Source organism: Triturus cristatus, chromosome 7 (genome assembly GCF_964204655.1).
Source record: "Triturus cristatus chromosome 7, aTriCri1.1, whole genome shotgun sequence".
Taxonomy (NCBI): Eukaryota; Metazoa; Chordata; class Amphibia; order Caudata; family Salamandridae; genus Triturus; species Triturus cristatus.
The window spans coordinates 562,642,387-562,665,149 of NC_140590.1; the positions used below are offsets into that span (position 1 = coordinate 562,642,387).

Genomic DNA, 22,763 nt, shown 5'->3' on the forward strand with positions numbered 1-22,763 from the left:
CCTTTAGCAAAGCATGATGAGTGCCTGTCAGGCTGAGTAAAGTTCAGTCTGACAGATACTCACCATGTCAGGGTTAGGCAGCCAGGTGCTTTACATGTGCAAAATGCAGAGGCTCCTGGCAACCTGAGTCAAGCTTTGCCAGACTGAAGATTTCACAGCCCTGAGGGTGTGACCTCATCAGCTGCTCAAAGTATTTGGTGAGCCTCTCCCTCAAGACATGGGGGGTCATCACTAATAGAGTTTGCCCTATGTGCTTCAGGTTCAAGCCCTGGAGTGGCTAGAGCTAACTGTCCATCATGTTGCCTCATCACAGAGTGAGGTGAGGTCAGCAACTCTCACTGACCCCATCCCACTGTGTGAAGAGGTAGGGATATTGCTGCCTGCCTTTCTGCTTCACCTCTCTCTGATGTGCCAACGCGTTTCAAGGTATCACCACCTCTTCCTTGGGGCTGCGAACAAACGACATCTGAGGCTTGCATGTAATCTGGCTTTATTTCTATGCATCACTGCCCCCACTGGGCGTGTCTTTAGGGCAGGTTCTCTCGATGCCTCCTGGGATGTGAAGTCCCAAATGCAAGCATAGTTATTCACTGTTAGTCAGTTCAAATGTTCATTTGTAATTTAAGCAAGTATTTGTTACCTATAGTAGGTTGTGAAGTGTTCGGGCAGGCTAATTTGCATATAGAATGATGTGCCAGTAATTCTTAAGGTTCAGGATTACAGCCTCAACTCGCAGGTGATTGCACTTCTCATCAAGCTGTTGATGGTGCAAACATTAATAAACAAATTGCCCTGAAGCATTGAGAGCGCACACGACAGCGCTCCAACTATCTGGCTTTCTCTTGCTGCCTGCCTTTCTGCTTCACCCTTCTCTGACGTGCCAACGCGTTTCAAGGTATCACCACCTCTTCCTCGGGGCTGCGAACAAACGACATCTGGGGCTTGCATGTAATCTGGCTTTATTTCTATGCGTCACTGCCCCCATTGGGCGTGTCTTTAGCGCAGGTTCTCTTGATGCCTCCTGGGATGTGAAGTCCCGACCTGCAAAGTGTCCTGCAGATTGTTGGCATCACAAAACTGTTTCTCCGAGGGATCGGATCTCGCAGGACCGCCTCAGGACACGGCCACAGTCAGGAAAAGCCTGTGACTTCATGGGGAAGCGGGATCATTGTACCCTAGTTTCACGGCCCGGTTTGACTGTAGATGTTGGGGCTGGAACGTTGGAGACTCGAGGGAGTGCTGGACTATTACTTACAGGGACTCTCCACATCATACAAAACCCCCTTGCCAGGTATTACAGCACCTATGGCTCCACAAACAATACCCACCGGAACAGTGCATCATGGGAGCTGCAGTTCACCAACATCGAACTGCAGCTGCAACTGATTAGTAGGAGCCAGCTGACCTCCCCTCATTGGGAGGACCACAGGATATCAAGGGAGGAAGGAGGAGTTTCTCTGTCAAGCTAGAGGCATCTGAGGAAGCCACACACCGAAATCCATTATGCCCAGCATGCAGTTAATAAAGCATTTCCCTAAAGCTCCCCGCTGGGTCCTCTGGCTTCTTTGATGGAGGAGTCTTCGTTGGATAGTTTACATGTTTCCCAGTAGCACGTTTAAGAAGTCCCGATCTGCAAAGTGTCCTGTGGATTGTTGGCATCACAATACTGTTTCTCCGAGGGATCGGATCTTGCAGGACCGCCTCAGGATCAGACCAGGCACGTGGCCACTGTCAGGAACAAACCGTGACTTCACGGGGAAGCGGGATCATTGTACCCCAGTTTCACGGCCCGATTTGACTCTAGATGTCGGGGCTGGAACGTTGGGGACTCAAGGGAATGCTGGACTATTACTTACAGGGGCTCTCCACCTCATACAAACTTCCCCTTGCCAGGTATTACAGCACCTATGGCTCCACAAACAATACCCACCGGAACAGTGCATCATGGGAGCTGCAGTTCACCAACATCTAATTGCAGTTACAACTGATTAGTAGGAGCCAGCTGACCTCCCCTCATTGGGAGGACCACAGGATATCAAGGGAGGAAGGAGGAGTTTCCCTGTCAAGCTAGTGGCATCTGAGGAAGGCACACGCCTAAATGCATTATGCCCAGCAAGCAGTTAATATATATATTTGCATTGACAGCAATTAATGTGATGCAGATGATGGTAAACATATCTGTTTCCTGCAATGTTATGAAGTAACTGAGCAAAATTTGTTTCAGAATGGTAAATCATAAAATGTAAACACATGCAATAGTTTACACATCCTATACAGTCCTAAATGTTGAAATCAACACAGTAACTTTATAAATAATGTAATTATTTCTCTGATTGATGAACCAAAGCTATCAGTGATGCAGCAGGTGCAGCTTCACTGGGAACAAAAGGTGGTAGGGGACCTCACTGCAGCAGAGCCCTCAAAGTACCTCTACAATAGGCACAGTGACACTTGTGCCTGGTCCTCCAGTGCTGCACTTCATCCCATGTAACTGGCTGTTACAGACCTGCCAACTTTTGAAAGTATTCCCCGTGTCAGAATAGGGCAGGGCCTTGAAGGGCTGGGGCTTTGTGCCGAGCACAGTTGGAGGCACTCTAACTCATTGCCCTCCCTAAACAGCAAAAAAGCACAACACTTTTGATGCTGCCACAATGTCCTAGGGTGTTTTCCAACCCCGTAATGGATATTACTGCGCAGAGCCTCAAAACAATTAGCTGGAAACCTAGCAGCAGTCTATCATTAAGGTTCCCCCTTGCCTTTAGCAAAGCATGATGAGTGCCTGTCAGGCTGAGTAAAGTTCAGTCTGACAGACACTCACCATGTCAGGGTTAGGCAGCCAGGTGCTTTACATGTGCAAAATGCAGAGGCTCCTGGCAACCTGAGTCAAGCTTTGCCAGACTGAAGATTTCACAGCCCTGAGGGTGTGACCTCATCAGCTCCTCAAAGTATTTGGTGAGCCTCTCCCTCAAGACATGGGGGGTCATCACTAATAGAGTTTGACCTATGTGCTTCAGGTTCAAGCTTGGAGTGGCTAGAGCTAACTGTCCATCATGATGCCTCATCACAGAGTGAGGTGAGGTCAGCAACTCTCACTGACCCCATCCCACTGTGTGAGGAGGTAGGGATATTTCTCCTCTTGTTGGCTGGCCCATGACAAGGTCAACCAAGGAGAGGAAGAAGTGGGGTTTTCTGCCAGTCCTTCCCTTCTCCGAAGCCTACCAAGGTCTTTCTGCCTCTCTCTCCCACCTCCCTATGCCACACCTCTAAGTCCCTGTTGAATTTTGGATGCATGTGTGTATCTATAAATGTATGTGTATGTGTGCATGCATGCAGTGAATGGGTGTGTGAGTTTGTATGTGCTTGTGAATGATGGGTGTATGTGTGCACACATGTGAATGGATGGATGTGAGTGTACATGTCAATGAGTGTATATGTGTGATTTTGTGGAAGAAAGTGAGTGTGTGTGTTCCTGCCCCCCTACTACCGCACATTATGGGCCACCACTGTGGAAACCTGCTTTCTACAGTGGTGTCAGGTTAATTGTGTGCTCACCGTGTGATATTGACTCCTCACCAGGTCACCGTGCGAAGGGGGTGATATCATATGACAAATGGGGGACCATGTGAGTTGGAAGGTCTGTTGGTAACTACGAGTGCCTCAGCTGCAAGAGTCAAGGCTTCGAACATCAGCCCCGGAGGCACCTCAGAATGAAGCTTATCACATATGCACTGAGCCAAGTGACACTGGTCTGCAGGAGTGGGCATGGCCTTATATGTAACTATAGAGCACTGCTCTTGTCTATATTCCACCAAAGAAAGGCAATAAAGAAGTTGTGTCTGTGCTGCACAATATATGCACTTTGTTCAGCCTCACTAGCAAAAGAAAGTGAAGATACAAAGCCCACTTTAGAAAATGGGAAAACAGATTTTGAAGGGTATTTAACCTAAAATAATGGTAATACAGGTAACATCTCTACAATGGTTTGTGATCGCAAATTTCAGAATTATTGCTTATTACAATTAAAAGTGGGAATAGTTATTCTTCTGAGATCATGGAAGCAAGTCAAGATCCCAGAGAATGAGAGGTTGTGATCCCCAGAGTGTTATACATACCTTTCGACCTTTGGAGTGTCCGGAGTCGACTGGTTTTGGAGAGTTAGTCCATTGAAGTGAATGGAGATGAAGCATTTTTTGGGGGTGAGGATCATTTGCAGTTACATTCAAATGAGGGTCAGTTGGGAAGTATGTGCTAAAGGAAAGAAAGTTGTAGCTCAGTAGAACAAGCACAGGTATAGCCAATAGGTCTCGACTTTGGGACCTTATAAGTATTTAATTATACAGCACAATATCCTTGGTGCAACATCAACTGCTGAAAGCTAAACACTTATAAGGTCCCAAAGGCGAGACCTATTGGCTATGCCAATGCTTGTTAAAATAAAGAAGGTTGCCAAAGCTGGTTTTATGGCCCTGCAGAAACTGTCTCTGTTCCAGGACAGTGAGGTCTGCTTCAGAAGGAAGAACTCAGTTAGTACGTAGCTCGGCAATAAATAAGGAAATATGGTAAAAACCGGGGTCCAACCGCTTCACCAAATGTCTTTTGCTCAATAACACTCTAGTACCTTGCTGTGCAAATTCTCACAGCGCGCATGAGTTTGGCTGGTGGTGACCGCCAGCCGCAGTGTTTACATCGCCACGTCTGGCCCTGGTGTCACTGATGGGGAAAGCCTCGCTGACACAAGGCAGGCCTGCTGCCTGTCTCTGGTATCACAGGCAGACAGTAGAATGTAAACTTCCCGCCTCACCAGTCACATGTACACACAACAGCAAGGCTAGCGCGCTCCCCGCCCTTCTGTCCATCTGCAGGGCCTCTGCACCACCAGGACATAACGGGGAAAGCATCTCCATAATTAGCGCATATTTTGGAGAAGCGGACGTGCCAGGGCCCGTAGACATGTCATATTATTCTGAGCTGTTACTCACAATTGTCTTCTGCTGAAAATTTGTAGATTTGTACTTATCGTTTTTAAAGTGCCTATTTAATATTTTTATAAAGCACAAACGCGAAAGAGCTCTAGAAGGCAGGCGGACGATGGTGGCCTCTACATTTAACACTTAATAAATGAAACACTGCAGAAATAAACCAGCGTCTGAATACATTGCTATAGCGCCCTCATATGAAACGCCTCCAGGCACTGAAGTCTGACACGTGATTGTGAACGACACTGGGCTTTCAGTCAATTTCTACGTGAAAAACCCTCTAACACAGGAGAGACCAGATCAGTTCTGTGCACAAGGAAATTACACGAGGTTGTAGGAGTTCGCGAGGCAAGAGTTGCATAGAAGGGTGCTGGGGAGGAGGAAAGAAGGAAACGAGAGTGGACAGAAGAAGTCCTGTAAGCTGAAAGGAGAGAAGACAGGATAACGCCTACAGGAAAGAAATGAGATTGGGAGTTAGGTTTAGGGAAGTGTGGATGGGAAAAAGAGAAACATTTGAAAGGAATTGATGCGAAATGATGGACGACTAGAGAAAAAAACAGAGATAGGCAAGGGGAGGGAAAAGAGAAGACAAGAATGAAATGGAGCATAGGCTACAGGAAAGAAAGTAATTTAAAGGAAGAGTGTGGGAGCCGGCCTCGTGGCGTGGTCCTGTTTCCCCGCGCTAAGCCGCACGAGGTCCCATGCACATCGGGGCTCCTCCATCTTGGATTGCACGTAACTCCACGTGACCACCTGTATGACCCTGTTCTACCCGGACTCGGTCCCAGCGAGGCCCGACATCGAGACGCCAACCCCTGGCCCGGGGGATACCACGTGAGCCCTTCCCACTCCCGGCGGAGGGCAGTATCGATGGGACCCCCTACCGTCTCTCCACACCTAGGTGTGATCACCCCACAGCTCTCTGGGGCCTGGCGCCTCTCCTGCTGGGCGTCTGGCCGCTCCCTACCCGGCCTCTCCGCCCCCTCCGGGCGCACGGGTCCGGACATCAAAGGGCTCCCGTCCTATATCTGGGGCGACCCGACAACAGGGCGGTAGTTGTATCCTGGAGTCAAGAGCCCTGCTGATCGGATCGCGGCTGACCCTACGGAAGAAGACTCATCCTGAACCGCCACTTTAGCCCTGCTGACGACGTCGCGGCTCCACCGTGCTTAAAGACCTTCACGAACCTTTGGGGCCCTGCTGATGCCGTCGCGGCCCGACCTTGTTGAACTTTACCACCAGAGCCCAGCTGACCTCGTCGCGGCTCGACCGAAGCGGACCTACCACCAGAGCCCTGCTGACCGTGTCGCGGCTCGACCTAAGCGGAACTACCATCCGAGCCCTGCAGAGGACGTCGTGGCTCTCCACGTCCGAGCCGCTCTGAGACCAGCATCCAAGGTCTGGCGCAGAGCCCTCCCGTGCCTGGCTGGCACTAAGACTGTCCCGCTACCCTACCCTCTTGAACGAACATTGAGACTCTGATAGGATCCCTCGATCCCTCTGTAAATATTGCCCGTATTACTGCCGATAAAGAATCTGATCTCGCAACTACTCTTGAGTCCTGTGTGGTGGTGTTACTGGGCCTAGTACGAATATAGGAGAAAGACCTCCCCGAGGGGGCTTCTCAGCGGCGCTGGGCTATAAACTTTGCAGTAGGAAGGTGCCCGGAATAGTCTCCCCGACTACCCGGTGGGCCTCCCTCCAACATTTGGTGGCCAGCGACGGGATCCGAGCAAACGCAATCGTACAAGCAAGTAACGCAACCACTACCTGACCAGACGAGGAGAGAAAAAGGGAACCATGGATGGCCAAGAAGCAACCGTGGCCGCAACCTTCCAGTTGGAGAAACTGGAGGAATACACCCACAAGGAACTCAAACAATTCTGCAAAGACAAAGGGATCCCAACCACAGGATTGGGCACCAAGGAAGAAATGCAGAAAGCCCTGAAAGCCTAGGCAGAACCCGAAACCCCTCCACCCCGAGCCGAAGGGACCTCGGCCCGGGACGGAAGCCTGCCAACCACGACCCCGACAAACGGGGAGCGAACCACCCCAGACACCAGCCTTTCCCCCGAAGAGATCCGAGAACGGGAAAGGGCCCGGACACACGAAATGGACCTTGCCCGACTCCGGCTGGACGGGGAGCTCCTACTGGCAGAGAAAAAGATAGCCCTGGAGCAACTACGACTACAAGAAGAAATCGAGGAGAAGAAAAGGCATCGGGAGCTAGAGGAGAGACGGCTAACCCTGGAGCACGAGAGGAGCCTTAAAGAACTTGAACTAAAAGCTAAAAGTGGGGAGACCAGCAACCCCCGGAGCCCGGGACGCTCTGCCCCCGACCGAGCCAAAGGTTCACATCCCCAAGGATGTCGTCAAGGAATACTATAAAAATGACGACATCCAGCAATGGTTCCGAACGTACGAAGTCGCCATGACCTCCCATCGGGTACCCCGGAAGGATTGGGGCGCCGGCCTATGGGGGAGGTTCCTCAGCGAGGGACGGGATACCCTGCTGCAACTCCCCGACGCAGTGATGACCTCGTACGACCACATGAAGGAAGCCCTACTCACACGCTACGGACTGTCGGCCGAGATATACCGGCAACGCTTCCGGGACTGCAAGAAGATCCCCGGCACCACATGGGTCGAATACGTGGACTTCTTCAGCCGAGCGTTGGAAGGGTGGATCAAAGGGAGCAAGGTCACCTCATATAACGAACTGTTCGACCTCATTGTCTGGGAGCACCTCGCCAACAACTGCTTTGTGGAACTAAGGCAACACCTCCTGGACAGTAAACTGACCGAGCCCCGGAAGCTCGCCGCCGAAGCGGACCGATGGGTCAACACCCGGGTCCCCCGGAACCCCGTGGGGGACTACCAACGGAGCACCACGGGCCCTCCCCGCCAGCGCGGCGGAGGGGGGTCCCACCGCAGTCGAGAATTCCCAGCCGGGTCGCCCAGAAGCCCGCCACGAGGTCAAGCAACCAACCAACCTTCCCCGACCCAGGGCCGAAGAGGGACCCCTATCGCCCGGTCTGGAGCCCGACCGACAGTAACCTGCTTCGGATGTCAGCAGACCGGCCATTATGCCAGTGACCCGGCTTGCCCCGTGAACCGACGGAACGGGACCACGGGGCCACCTCCCCGACAAAGTGCCGCCGCAGCCCTGGAGGGGGGAGAGGACGAGGAGGAGAACCACGACGACGGGTCCCCCGAGTGGGAACCAGCCGCCATGTCGCTTGTGTGCCTAGGCTCCCGAGAGATGGTGCCCCGCGCCCCCATCCCAAGCAACACCCAGAAGTACCAACAGTGGGTCACCATCAATGGGCGACGGGCCGAGGCCCTCCGGGACACTGGGGCCAGTGTGACCGCTGTCCGCTGCCATCTGGTGACCCCCGAACAGATCCTACCACATGTCCTCTGCCCTGTCCGGACCGCCGACAACACCGAGAGCATGTGCCGGATGGCCCGAATCCCCTTCGAGTGGGGAGGGGTGTCCGGCACCCTGAAAGTGACTGTCCGCGACGACGCCCCGGTGGACTGCCTCCTGGGGAACGACCTAGAGAGCTCCCCCTGGGCCCAGGTGGAGCGCCGAGAGCATCTGGGGATGCTAGGACTACCCGAGTGGGCCTGCGCCACCACTCAGTCCATGACCGTCCAGCCAGCTGCGGCCCCGGCCCCCGACCAACCGGCGGGCCCCGAACCATCCACCTCCTCAGTCCCGGAGGAACCTGACGAGGAGGCCGGGCCATCCGAACTTTCTTCCAACGAGGCCACTCCCCTCAGCGAGATCCCCGAGCTGGCCAAGTGGCGCCACGACGGGGGCCCCACCTGTGAACAATTCCAGCAAGAACAGAAGGGCTGCCCATCCCTCGAGGGGGCCCGACAGCAGGCGGCCGCCCAGGCTGCGGGGGACCCCTCGGGAACCCACTGGGTCTATTGGGACAATGACTTATTGTATAGCGAGCAGAAAGTCGCCGAACTAGGGGCCAGCCGGGTGCTGGTGGTCCCCCTCCGATTTCGAGGATTCCTCTTGAACCTGGCACATGACGTGCCCCTCGCTGGACATCTCGGGCGGGACAAGACTTACAGCCGCCTCGTGACCCATTTCTATTGGCCCCGAATGAGACGAGACGTGGACCAGCACTGCCGGTCCTGCCCGACCTGCCAAGCTAGCGGGAAGACTGGGGGACGAGTGAAAGCCCCCCTGCAGCCATTTCCAGCCGTCCACACCCCGTTCGAACGAGTGGGGATAGACATCGTGGGGCCCCTCGACCCCCGAACCGCCCTGGGCCACCGCTTCATCCTGGTACTGGTTGACCACGCCACCCGGTACCCGAAGCTGTCCCCCTCCGAACTGTGACCGCTCCCGTGGTGGGCCGGGCCCTGATGGGCATCTTCTTCTCCAGAGTGGGGTTCCCCCGAGAAGTGGTGAGCGACAGGGGGACGAACTTTATCTCAAAGTACATGAGGCCTCTCCGCCCCCTCCGGGCGCACGGGTCCGGACATCAAAGGGCTCCCGTCCTATATCTGGGGCGACCCGACAACAGGGCGGTAGTTGTATCCTGGAGTCAAGAGCCCTGCTGATCGGATCGCGGCTGACCCTACGGAAGAAGACTCATCCTGAACCGCCACTTGAGCCCTGCTGACGACGTCGTGGCTCCACCGTGCTTAAAGACCTTCACGAACCTTTGGGGCCCTGCTGATGCCGTCGCGGCCCGACCTTGTTGAACTTTACCACCAGAGCCCAGCTGACCTCGTCGCGGCTCGACCGAAGCGGACCTACCACCAGAGCCCTGCTGACCGTGTCGCGGCTCGACCTAAGCGGAACTACCATCCGAGCCCTGCAGAGGACGTCGTGGCTCTCCACGTCCGAGCCGCTCTGAGACCAGCATCCAAGGTCTGGCGCAGAGCCCTCCCGTGCCTGGCTGGCACTAAGACTGTCCCGCTACCCTACCCTCTTGAACGAACATTGAGACTCTGATAGGATCCCTCGATCCCTCTGTAAATATTGCCCGTATTACTGCCGATAAAGAATCTGATCTCGCAACTACTCTTGAGTCCTGTGTGGTGGTGTTACTGGGCCTAGTACGAATATAGGAGAAAGACCTCCCCGAGGGGGCTTCTCAGCGGCGCTGGGCTATAAACTTTGCAGTAGGAAGGTGCCCGGAATAGTCTCCCCGACTACCCGGTGGGCCTCCCTCCAACATTTGGTGGCCAGCGACGGGATCCGAGCAAACGCAATCGTACAAGCAAGTAACGCAACCACTACCTGACCAGACGAGGAGAGAAAAAGGGAACCATGGATGGCCAAGAAGCAACCGTGGCCGCAACCTTCCAGTTGGAGAAACTGGAGGAATACACCCACAAGGAACTCAAACAATTCTGCAAAGACAAAGGGATCCCAACCACAGGATTGGGCACCAAGGAAGAAATGCAGAAAGCCCTGAAAGCCTGGGCAGAACCCGAAACCCCTCCACCCCGAGCCGAAGGGACCTCGGCCCGGGACGGAAGCCTGCCAACCACGACCCCGACAAACGGGGAGCGAACCACCCCAGACACCAGCCTTTCCCCCGAAGAGATCCCAGAACGGGAAAGGGCCCGGACACACGAAATGGACCTTGCCCGACTCCGGCTGGACGGGGAGCTCCTACTGGCAGAGAAAAAGATAGCCCTGGAGCAACTACGACTACAAGAAGAAATCGAGGAGAAGAAAAGGCATCGGGAGCTAGAGGAGAGACGGCTAACCCTGGAGCACGAGAGGAGCCTTAAAGAACTTGAACTAAAAGCTAAAAGTGGGGAGACCAGCAACCCCCGGAGCCCGGGACGCTCTGCATTGGCAACAATGTGGGGTCACCTATAAATTCACCCCCCCTTACCACCCCCAGGGGAACGGACTGGTCGAGCGGTTCAACCGAACCCTGAAGGGGATGATCAAGGGCCTGGAAGAGCCCCTCAGGAGGAGATGGGATGTCCTGTTGCCCTGCCTCCTGTTCGCCTACCGGGAGGTACCACAGAAGTCCCTGGGCTTCAGCCCCTTCGAACTATTGTATGGGCACCCCGTCCGTGGGCCCCTCAGCCTGGTCAAGGAGGGTTGGGAGGCGAACGTCCAAAGTGCCCCGCCCGACGTCTACCGGTACCTCCTGACCCTGCGGAACCAGACTCGAAAGTTCCGTGCCCTGGCAGAAGCCAACCTTGAAGCCAGCCAAGAAGATATGAAACGCTGGTATGACGAGAATGCCTCAGCCGTCGAGTTTGAGCCGGGCCAGCAAGTCTGGGTCATGTCACCCGTGGACCCCTGCGCCCTGCAGGACAAGTGGACCGGGCCCTTCAAGATAGTTGAAAGGAAGAGCCCCGTCACGTACCTGGTCGACATGGAGTCCTCGAGGAACCCCCTCAGGGTCCTGCACGCCAACCGGCTCAAGCCCCATTTTGCCCGAACTGAACTAAGCTTACTACTGGCTACCGACGATGGGGGTGAAAGTGACTCCGAGCCCCTACCAGACCTCCTGGGGTCCTCGAGCCAAGACGGCTCCTTGGAGGGCGTCCACCTCTCCGCCACCCTGACACCGGAACAGCGCCATTATTGCCAGAAGCTACTGCAACCCTTCGCTGCCCTCTTCTCTCTCACGCCTGGGGTAACCCCCTGGTGCGTCCACGACGTGGACACAGGGGATAGCCCCCCTGTACGACACCGCGCTTATAGAGTGCCTGACCGAGTCCGAGCCTGCATAAAGACCGAGGTCGCCAAGATGCTCGCCCTCGGAGTCATTGAGCCTTCCGACAGCCCGTGGGCCAGCCCGGTAGTCTTGGTGCCGAAGGCCGCCGCCCCCGGTACGGCCCCCGAACTCAGATTCTGTGTCGACTACCGGGGCCTGAACGCAGTTACCAAGACCGATGCCCACCCTTTGCCACAAGCCGATGAGCTGATTGATCGCTTAGGGGCCGCCCGCTACCTAAGCACCTTTGATCTCACCGCTGGGTACTGGCAGATCAAGCTCACTCCCGGCGCACAAGAACGATCAGCTTTCTCTACCCCCGACGGCCACTACCACTTCCGGGTGATGCCCTTCGGCATGAAGAACGCCCCAGCGACCTTTCAGAGGCTGGTAAATAAGGTCCTGGCCGGTCTCGAAGCCTTCAGCGCGGCCTACCTCGATGACATTGCTGTCTTCAGCGACCACTGGGCCGCGCACCTAGGACACCTTGGGGAAGTCCTGACCGCTCTCCAAAGAGCCGGGCTCACAATTAAGGCCAGCAAGTGCCAGATCGGTCAAGGATCTGTGACCTATCTGGGCCACCAGGTGGGGAGTGGGCAGGTGGCCCCCCTCCGGTTAAAAGTTGACGCCATCCAGGCGTGGGAACCCCCCGCCACCCAAACCGCAGTCCGGGCATTCCTAGGCCTCACAGGCTACTACCGACGCTTCATAAAGGATTACGGCAGCATTGTGGGCCCCATTACGGAACTCACCTCAAAGAAACAACCCAAGGCGGTGCACTGGACGCCCCGCTGCCAGACCGCGTTTGATGCTCTCAAAGCGGCCATGTACGCTGCCCCTGTGCTACAGGCCCCCGACTACAGCAAGGAATTTGTAGTCCAGACCGATGCCTCGGAGTACGGGGTCGGGGCAATCCTCTCCCAGTTGGACGCCAAGGGCCTCGACCGACCGGTGGCCTTTATCAGCCGCCGACTGCTGCCGCGAGAACAGAGGGGGAGCACCATCGAGAGGGAGGCCTTCGCTGTGGTATGGGCTCTCAAGAAGCTCCGGCCCTACCTTTTCGGTACCCACTTCAGGGTCCAGACTGACCACCGGCCCTTGCGGTGGCTCATGCAAATGCGGGGCGAGAACCCTAAGTTGTTACGCTGGTCCATCTCGCTGCAAGGGATGGACTTCACTGTTGAACACCGGCCCGGCAACGACCACGCCAATGCTGACGGCCTGTCCCGATTCTTCCGCCTCGGCGAGGAGAACCCCCAAGAAGATGGGTGACTCTCCCTGCCTTCAGCTGGGGGGGACGCGTGTGGGAGCCGGCCTCGTGGCGTGGTCCTGTTTCCCCGCGCTAAGCCGCACGAGGTCCCATGCACATCGGGGCTCCTCCATCTTGGATTGCACGTCACTCCACGTGACCACCTGTATGACCCTGTTCTACCCGGCCTCGGTCCCAGCGAGGCCCGACATCGAGACGCCAACCCCTGGCCCGGGGGATACCACGTGAGCCCTTCCCACTCCCGGCGGAGGGCAGTATCGATGGGACCCCCTACCGTCTCTCCACACCTAGGTGCGATCACCCCACAGCTCTCTGGGGCCTGGCGCCTCTCCTGCTGGGCGTCTGGCCGCTCCCTACCCGGCCTCTCCGCCCCCTCTGGGCGCACGGGTCCGGACATCAAAGGGCTCCCGTCCTATATCTGGGGCGACCCGACAACAGGGCGGTAGTTGTATCCTGGAGTCAAGAGCCCTGCTGATCGGATCGCGGCTGACCCTACGGAAGAAGACTCATCCTGAACCGCCACTTGAGCCCTGCTGACGACGTCGCGGCTCCACCGTGCTTAAAGACCTTCACGAACCTTTGGGGCCCTGCTGACGCCGTCGCGGCCCGACCTTGTTGAACTTTACCACCAGAGCCCAGCTGACCTCATCGCGGTTCGACCGAAGCGGACCTACCACCAGAGCCCTGCTGACCGTGTCGCGGCTCGACCTAAGCGGAACTACCATCCGAGCCCTGCAGATGACGTCGCGGCTCTCCACGTCCGAGCCGCTCTGAGACCAGCATCCAAGGTCTGGCGCAGAGCCCTCCCGCGCCTGGCTGGCACTAAGACTGTCCCGCTACCCTACCCTCTTGAACGAACATTGAGACTCTGATAGGATCCCTCGATCCCTCTGTAAATATTGCCTGTATTACTGCCGATAAAGAATCTGATCTCGCAACTACTCTTGAGTCCTGTGTGGTGGTGTTACTGGGCCTAGTACGAATATAGGAGAAAGACCTCCCCGAGGGGGCTTCTCAGCGGCGCTCGGCTATATACTTTGCAGTAGGAAGGTGCCCGGAATAGTCTCCCCGACTACCCGGTGGGCCTCCCTCCAACAAAGAGGTAATACATGAAAGAGACTAAGGTGTGATAAGGTAAGCGAAGAAGAGAAAACGGAAGAGAAAGGAAACGGGAACTGAAGTAGAGGTGGGGGTGACAAGCGAGGTGAGAGGAACGCGGAAACAGGAAAGAAACAAGAAGGGAGAATAAAATGTGAGACAGGAGTTAAAAAATGAAAAGGGAGTGTAGAGAAATGAAGAAGGAGGGTGAAAGCGAGGGGAGCTATAACAGAAGAGAGAAGGAAGGATGAGACGTGAAGACGAAAAATGAGATGAAAGAGAAAGGGGGAGGAAAGAGGAGGAGCTGTGGACGGTGGGAGAGATAAAAACCATAAGAAGAAATGAGTAAAAGTTGGAGGATTTGAACTGGAATTATAGAAAGAAGTAAGCGAGAATGTAGACAGCGGAAGGATGGCACAAGGGAGGGAAATAGAGGCGTGTGGGAGAAACGAGCAGAGATCGGTGAAATGAAGTCGGACACAAGAGAGCATGTGTGGTTGGGTTTTACAGCGAAAGTAAGACAAGAGGTGCGAGCAAAGACGAGTGGGCGAGGAAAGAGGCGCGCGCAGGGCTCTCTCCTCGCGTGCAGGCTGCAGCAGGAGAAAGAGGCGGAGAGGTGCACCCGCGAGTGGTGTGCGCATGCTGGGGAGAGCAGTCTGCTCTTTTTCAAAGCACATACTCATGCTTGTGGCACGCTGCTGCGCACTCCCGCAAGGCGTATGCCACCACAAGCACGAGTATGTGCTTTTACAAAGAGCTGCACGACAGCTAAAGGTCTCCTATGCACCAGAACCAGAACATGGGCTTCTATGGGAATTCTAATGGCGATAATTTTAACCCCGTTTCTTGATAATATACCCCTGAATGTTCTCAGTGGATTTCTCTTTAATGTCTATCGTTCTCCTGCCTTGTGCTCCAGTCACTGCTGGCTGCTCTTTCATTAGCAGGTAGCCATTTTGACCTCGCGAGCACCGGTTAGAGTGGCAGCGCTTGGTCCCTCCAGAACACAATTGGGCATTAACTAAAAGACCGCTTTTTTCTTCTGAACCTCGGTGCTGCTGGTAATGATTGCGAAAAATGTCCCAACTGAGTAAGAGTAGTCGCATAACAACTCTTCTTAAATGATTCCGCAAACGCTCAAAATAAATGGCATGGTTTGTGCTTTCGGCATCAGGAATAGGGGGGTAATTTCAAGTAGGAAACTCCGCCAGATAATGCTAATAAGCGTGGGCTGCTGTCCCTGAGACAGTATATTATTATTCATCAAACCTGAACTTATTTCTCAAATATTTGCCAAAATCTTCTTCTAGGCTGGTACTGAGGAGCGACACAAAAGCCGCTCTTCCGGGGTGGAACACATGGAGGCGGATTCTTTACCACAGCAAGTCTTTGCATTGGTCACCTACATCATATTTATCTAGCAGAGCTTTTATACAACATACTGAGTGTATTACACTGCACACTTTGGTTTGGGGGCGTGCCTACCTGAAACCTCATGAATTTTCCAGGCACCACAAACTTTGTGCTAATAAATGGTCTATAAATAGCTCGCAGCCAGTTTTTGGGTGAGTTTACTTTTAAACAAAGAAGATGATTTTATACCTAAAGGCTTTGTGGAACTTATCTTGTATATTGCAGTCCACATTACAGACTTACCCGATTGGACCGTATTGAAAATTACTTAAAAATCATCCCCTAACATTTAGGCAGCCGGTCCTGACATTACAGTCTTGGGCGAGTGCGCCAGCTACCGAGAAAGCTAACAAGATATGTAAAATCATTGCCTGGCCGTCTAACATGTCATTCAGTGGACTTTCTGAACATATGTAAGTTTATAAATACTGCTCTTTCAAATAGATCTTCACAGCCACTGTTATCCCTACTAATATATTGATAAGCAGGCAGCCGATCATCTGCAGGCATGGAGCCCCATTCCTTCCAAATCAACTGAGCTTTAAAACAGTGATACACAAACGGAGCCTGTATGTAGGAACTGTGTCTGAACCTTTCTGAAATGAAGGTTAATGCTTCAGTTACTTACCAGTAATTGCATTACTCTGAGTCGTCTTCCCTCGCTGCTATTCATTACGACACTGAGGCAAGCGTTCCTCGCCAGACACCCATGCCACCTGATTTATCTATGAAATAAAAAGGCCCTTCCCCCTCCAATCGTCCTGTATATACCACGTAACCCAACACAACTCCAAATTGGTTGGCCTGGATCATCGCGAGGGAGTGATGTAATGAATAGAAGTGAGAGAAGACGACCCAGAGTAATGCATGCAATTACTGGTAAGTAATTGAAGCATTACCTCATTGTCGCTTTCCTTGCTTCCCTTCATTACGACATTGAGCTGTATAAAGCCAAACAAGACAACCAAAAAGGCAATGCAAAACTCAAGCATATGAAACACAAAAGCAAAGCAACAAACCACCAAAAAGACAACTGAGTGGGCAACACCTGCAAACCAAATACCTCAGAAGTCCAGGCTCTTGAACCAGCCGAAAAGGACAGGCAAAAGACCGGGGGAAACCAAGGTGATTGCAGTGCACATCCCAGCAAAGGAAGCCCCCTGCATCGCAGCCCATGAGGTAGACAAAGATCGACCCAGAACCCCAAACGGAAAAACCTCACCCGACGTCCGATAGGCCAGAGAAAGCAATGGCCAAAGTCACTGACTCATTGAGAAAGCGGAAGGCTTCATTCCCATAGACACTGGGCCAAAAATCACAAACAAGGAATCGGAAAGCATGAAAAAGCAGTCCGATCCAAGGAAATAGGAGACCTTCTGACATCCAGACAATGCAGCCGCATGCTATTCCCAGAAGGAGGGCAAAACAACTCCTGGTCCTTATGAAACTGGGAATCAACCTCAGGACCAAAAGAGAGAAGAGGCCACAAAACATTCCAGCATCAAAAACCAGACATAAAATGAGGCATGAAAGAAAAGGCTCCCAGCTCACACAAATGCCGAAGAAACAGCCAACAAAAAGAACGCTGAAAGGGACAACATCCTGATATCAATGGAGACCAGGGACTCAAACGGAGTATCCATCCATGCCTCCAAACTCAAAGACAGACCCCAAGAAGGGAAAGAATCCCAGGAGAAGGAAGGACAATCTACAAACCCCACATCTGACAGAGTGCACCAAGAACCTCGAAAAGCGGAATGCAGGGCCGCGAAAAAAGTGCCATCAGTAGACGAGCGTTCAGAAGTGTGCAGAGTCGGAGCTAGTGAGCCAGTGGTGTAGCAAGGGGGGAGCGGCCTCCCCCCACTCTTCCATGCGCTCCCCGATCGCTGTCAGAGTCAGTATGCCGATTCAAAGGAAGACCGTGCCCACCAGCAAAGAGAAAAGTAAAGGAGGTCCAGCCGAATCACCTCCAGCTGATAACTCCAAGGCCACAGACCCAGAGAACCCCCCCACTCAATCAGGCCCCCAACCACACACGTAGGTAACCTGATTGGAGCAACAACGGGACTGGAGGGAACAAAGTACCCCCCACAGGAGGTAGGAAGGCAGCAGCTGCCAGTCCAGTACCCTCCAGATCACCCCTGCCGCAGGCATAAGGCAAGACCAAACTTGTGCAAAAGGAACCCAGCGAGTCAGAAAGACACGTATGAGGACAGCGAGGTGCCACCAAACCATAGGGCACCAAGGACACCATGACAGCCAGAACGCCTCCTGCACTGCCAGCCAGAGAGACACCGCCCAAACAGGTGTCGACAACAGGTCTCAGATGCGACTGAAACTGAAACAGCCACAAGTCTGAAAATGCAAAATGCCCAGAACTGGGGCCACAAAGAAAAACATGAACCAGAAGAACACATGCAGCCATGAAGACTACTGGCAACATCAGCGGAGCATGCCCGCTGCAACCACAATGCAGCCCCAAAGAAGCCCCGAGATGAGATGCCAATACCCAGGAACACACAGGAGGAAGGCCCCATAGATGGATAGGGCAGGCAGTGCAGCACAACTGGACACCGGAGTTCCCATCCCAAAAGGACAGGGAGCAAGCCACCAAAGACTGATAGGGTGGACAGCACAGCACAGCAGGCCATAGTAACCCCCTGCAAGGCAACTGGTGAAAACAACAGATAAAAACCACAGCACTGGCCACAACCTGTAAGGCAAGGACGCCACCGAGTAGTTAAGGTGCTGCAGAACCAACACTGGCTGAAAGCGCTCAAATGCAATCTGAACCATAGGAAGCCAAAAAGCACAGGAAACATGTAGCCAAGAGACAACAGGGCCTAAGAGGAGCCCATGAACAACAAAAAGGGGGCTCAAAGAGTCCTCAGCCGAGGTAGGTAGGAACCTACCACCACCATAACCCTTGGGGTTAGCGTGCAAGATCAAAACCACTTAGAAAGCAGGCCTCGAACCATAAACCCACAAAGTGCGAATTCAAAAGCCAACCCACTAGGCCAGAAGGGACTCTCACCAGGCTAAAAGGAACACATCAACACCAAACACAGAAACGATGGAGAAGGAAGACACCCAGCCAACATCCTATAGGCATGACCAGAATCACAAAGTAAATGCTGGCGCAAATAAGAGAAAAGGTAAGAGAAATGGCATAGGCCCCCCAAGTAATCAGCAACAAACAATAGTGAAGCCTCAAACTCATGCTGTAACTGTATAAACATCTCGTTCAACAGCTGGATAAACCAGACGACACAATCCATCATAGGTGCAAGGAGTCGCAAGGGTCAATCCATAATCCAACAAGAGAAACGCTGATAAAGAGCAACAAGTACAGTACCGCAGTAATCTTCTAGGCAAAGTGAAGAAGTAAAATAACAAAAACAACTCCCAGCCCACATATAAGCAGCTGCCCCGCACATCGAACAACCAGTCAGTGACAAACGGATCTGTCCAGGGCCCCAGAGGTGCAGTACGCCTAACGCAGACATAGAAAACATAGCCTTACCCCTCCATGCACTACCCAAACAAGCATTGGAATAGCCAATAGGTCTCGCCTTTGGGACCTTATAAGTGTTTAGCCATGCAACAGTTGTTGTTGCACCAAGGATATTGTGCTGCAACTAAATACTTAATAGGTCCCAAAAGCGAGACTTATTGGCTATGCCAATGCTTGTTTCAATTGTATTGGCGCGTAATATTGACAGATCTGCGCTCTGGTAGTCCTTTCTCCATTGCCTTTGCGGGATTTTGCCACCCAGGGAGTCGGAGGACACCAGGGAACCGAGCGTTGCTCCCATCGGTAAACTGACGTGGCTCCATGTAATGTGACTTGTTGCGGGTAGAGAGATTTTGCTCTTCAATTCAGGTGCTTGTTAAAAAGCTGTCAGCACCGCTGTGCTGTAGTAATTTGTACAACCAGCATTCATCATGTCTTCAGCAGACGCGCTGCAGGAACATAAAGCCGCGGCAGAAGCCCTATTCCTCAATTTACCAGAGGTAGATGATATACCCAGCGGCAGTAATATCTACAAAAATGCAAACAATGATGTTAAAACACTGCTAAAGAACCTAGAGAAATTGTTAACAAGCATTGGCCGTGTGACGCTTGTAATAAGAGAACCGGCGCAGATTCAGAAACACGCTAGTGATGCGCACGCGCGTGGGAGCAGGAAAAAGTGATCAAGCTTGAAGGGGGCCGCAAGCAATGTAAACAAAAAAACACGCCAGTGATGCTCGCGCGCGCGCAGCAGCAGGAAAAAGTTCAAGTGATCGCGCTGGAAGGGAGGCAGATGATGGCTGCGCGCATACACGCTCGCGTGAACGCAAGCTTGAGGCCAGCAAAAGCCTCTGGTAGCACTTTGAAAACCCCAATACTAAATGTCTCGCAGAGCAGCACATGCGCTGGCTCAGGTGAGTCCTAAAAAGCACAAGCAACAGAGAAGCCATAACACAGCGCCAGGGCTATGACACTCCAGCACTGCGAGGCTGTCGACATGACAGGAAACAAGCAAAAGAAACATCTGCAACTTCAAGCAATTCAGCAATAAGTAGTCAGCTGGCGCCTACGGGCACTGAAAAACGAGCTTACAACCTGTGGCCTGCTATACTTGTGCCTCCTCACAAAAAAAAGAGAAACATCAGTAAAAACAACTGGGTAGTGTGTGCCCTCAGACAAGCAGCCACAAGCAGGAACGCTTCATGAGTTTGCATATCATCCGTGTGTAGGGACCATGGTAATCACCTCCGTATCATCCCAAATATAGTATATGTGCTGCCGAAGCGAGCACCACTGGCCTACATAGAGAACATTGCAAGCTGAGCAGCTGGGCGCCGATGAGACACCGTAACCTCGGCAACCCAGACACGCCCAACCCAGCCATAGGAAGGCACTCCAGCCCCTAGACCAGGCAGCACAGTCAAACCCCCGCCCACGGCTTGTTTGCCGCACGGTAAGCAGATGCCAAAACACCCCTCAGGCCCCTCGGGGAACTAAGAGCACTCACCTTAGCAGGCCACAGCTCTCAGAAACCCTGAAGCCTGCAAGATGAATCATCGATTGAATACAAGCAACATTTTAAAGACAATCTTCTTGACACATTGCTGTAGGTGGTGGGACTTGAAACCTTGCATTGAAGGTGCCTGTCAGACCAAGAACAGTAAATCTCAGCACCGGAAGCACAAGAAAGGTGATGGGAGGAGGCTCAGATGCTGTCATACCGCAGGCAGACACCACCTCCTTCAAGCACTCACCGCACTCTCCTCTGGCTTCTGCAAACGTCCTCAATCTGGCCCCAATCCCAACAGGGCTGCACTGCTCAGTACAGCCGCAATACAGGCCACGAGGATCTAGGAAGCCCAAATGAGCTGGCACACGGAAGGACAGCCCTAACCACCATGAGCCAGTAAACACCGTCTCACCGGCATGCATCGAACACGCTGCGAGGACCGCACCGTGACATCCCATGCAGCAGCGTATCATGGCTGACAAGCTGATCGGACGGGCACTGCACTGCCCAACCAGCACTACAACAAAAACTCATGTCCATGAACAACGAAGAAAACAGCCGCAGCACCGCACACTGCTGGCGCAGTATCGCGCAGTCTGGTAAGACAGAATTAAAACAGGAGGATAAGAAGGGGAAGGGCCTCTTTATTTTGTGAAAAAATCACGTCGCAGGATTTCCTCAATGTCATAATGAAGGGAGGCGAGGGAAGCAACAATTTTATAATAGGTTCAATTAATCAAATGATTTACCCTTGGGAATCGTCTTTTTTGTTGGGTATGGCCCCAGCTGCTCATAGTGCACTAATTAACACCGAGCTGTGATGGACTTTAGCTCAAATTACTAGTAAACTGCTAGCAATGTCCCCATCCCTTCGGAGATGGGTCTTTGAAGGACTGCCATTGCGCATGCACACGTGTCTTGTCTTCTTCCAAAAAGTCATTTATGGAACTCTGAGTCCACTCAGCCACAGGAGCTCCAGCAAATCACCTAACCATTTCATGGAACTCCAGCAAATCACCTCACCACTCCATGTTGCCTTTTCGCCTCAATGATGAATCTTAGTGAGGATATTTCTTACTTCACAGACCACATGCTCAAGGGTGTTACGAAGGGCCTGCAGACCTTGGGAGCAGGGGGACCTCCAGCTGTTCACACCCCCACTTGCCCTTGAGGCAACCCCCTTTCAGACCTAGTTCAATGAATATCTGTGAGATGGGATGGACTCAGGACATCTATTGGCATTCTCCAGTGTCCCCATCATTTTGCTTTACCCCACTGCATTTTCTCATGGTGATTTGTTGTCCTCCTCCAGATTCCTCTTGGGGAGGAGCCTTAAGTAGTAAGTATATATCTCTTTCACACAATTCGATAATTTTCTTTTGGCGTGCTCTGCAGCTGATGCTGACGTTAGGGCTAGACCACTCGTAATTTAAACATTGAAAACCAAGGAGAGGCCATACTCGTTGAACTTGATTTTAAGGATTTATTGAAGTCTTATGATCACACCACCTGGTAGTGTGATCGAAAGACTTTATACACATATATTATCTACTGGTGGTCGCCAGTAGGTAGTTACAGTTAGGACCATGTTTCCATAGGAAAGCATTTTTCTGACTTGCGTACATCTTAGACACCATTTGACGAATCTTCACTACATTTTCCCACAAAAGTGCACCAGTGATTTCTGTTGCACATGGAAAGTTTCGAGGCTATCTGTCAAGCAGGGGCTGAGAAAAAGGGGGGGTGTAAAAAACAAAATCCATAGAGATTTTTAGACACGACTACAGCTCGAACCGATGGTACACCTAATTTGGCAGAAAGGTAGTTCTTGGTCCAGAAAGAACCTTGGCGTTATTTGGTGTAAATCCATTTTGTAGTTTTTGAGGAATTAAATAATAAACAAATTTGTGTATATAGGGACATGCATCCTCCGAGGATCCGGCAGTCCCTGTGCTGAAATCTGATTGGCTACCAATCCTTCAACCAGGAACTGTTGGCAGCCATCAAAAAAGTAAAATAAAAAAAGAAGGGGGTAGAGTGGGAATACCCTGACACCCTAGGCCTCTGGGGGAGGGGGGCGTGGGCTCCTGATCTTCTTTACAATTTAGCCTCGAGTGTGCCAGGTCCTGGGGGCATAATAGGAAATTTGAAGGAGGGGGTGCATGGGGCCAATATCCTGCAGCTCATTGAGGGCCATCTCTGAAGGGCTAAAGAAAGACTAATGGGCGGGCTGCACGGACCCCTGCGAGCCCAGGGACCACCA

The 22,763-nt window shown here is 52.8% G+C and overlaps 1 protein-coding gene and 1 non-coding gene across 2 annotated transcripts in view; both read right to left on the bottom strand.

Moving 5' to 3' along the window:
- Positions 1-22,763, bottom strand: part of LOC146810126 (proton channel OTOP2-like) — a 289,661-nt gene that overhangs the window by 220,770 nt on the left and 46,128 nt on the right. The window lies entirely within an intron of this gene.
- On the bottom strand, positions 20,175-20,281 carry LOC146810127 (U6 spliceosomal RNA). Its single transcript, XR_014967146.1, has one exon. It is a non-coding gene; the product is annotated as a U6 spliceosomal RNA (small nuclear RNA).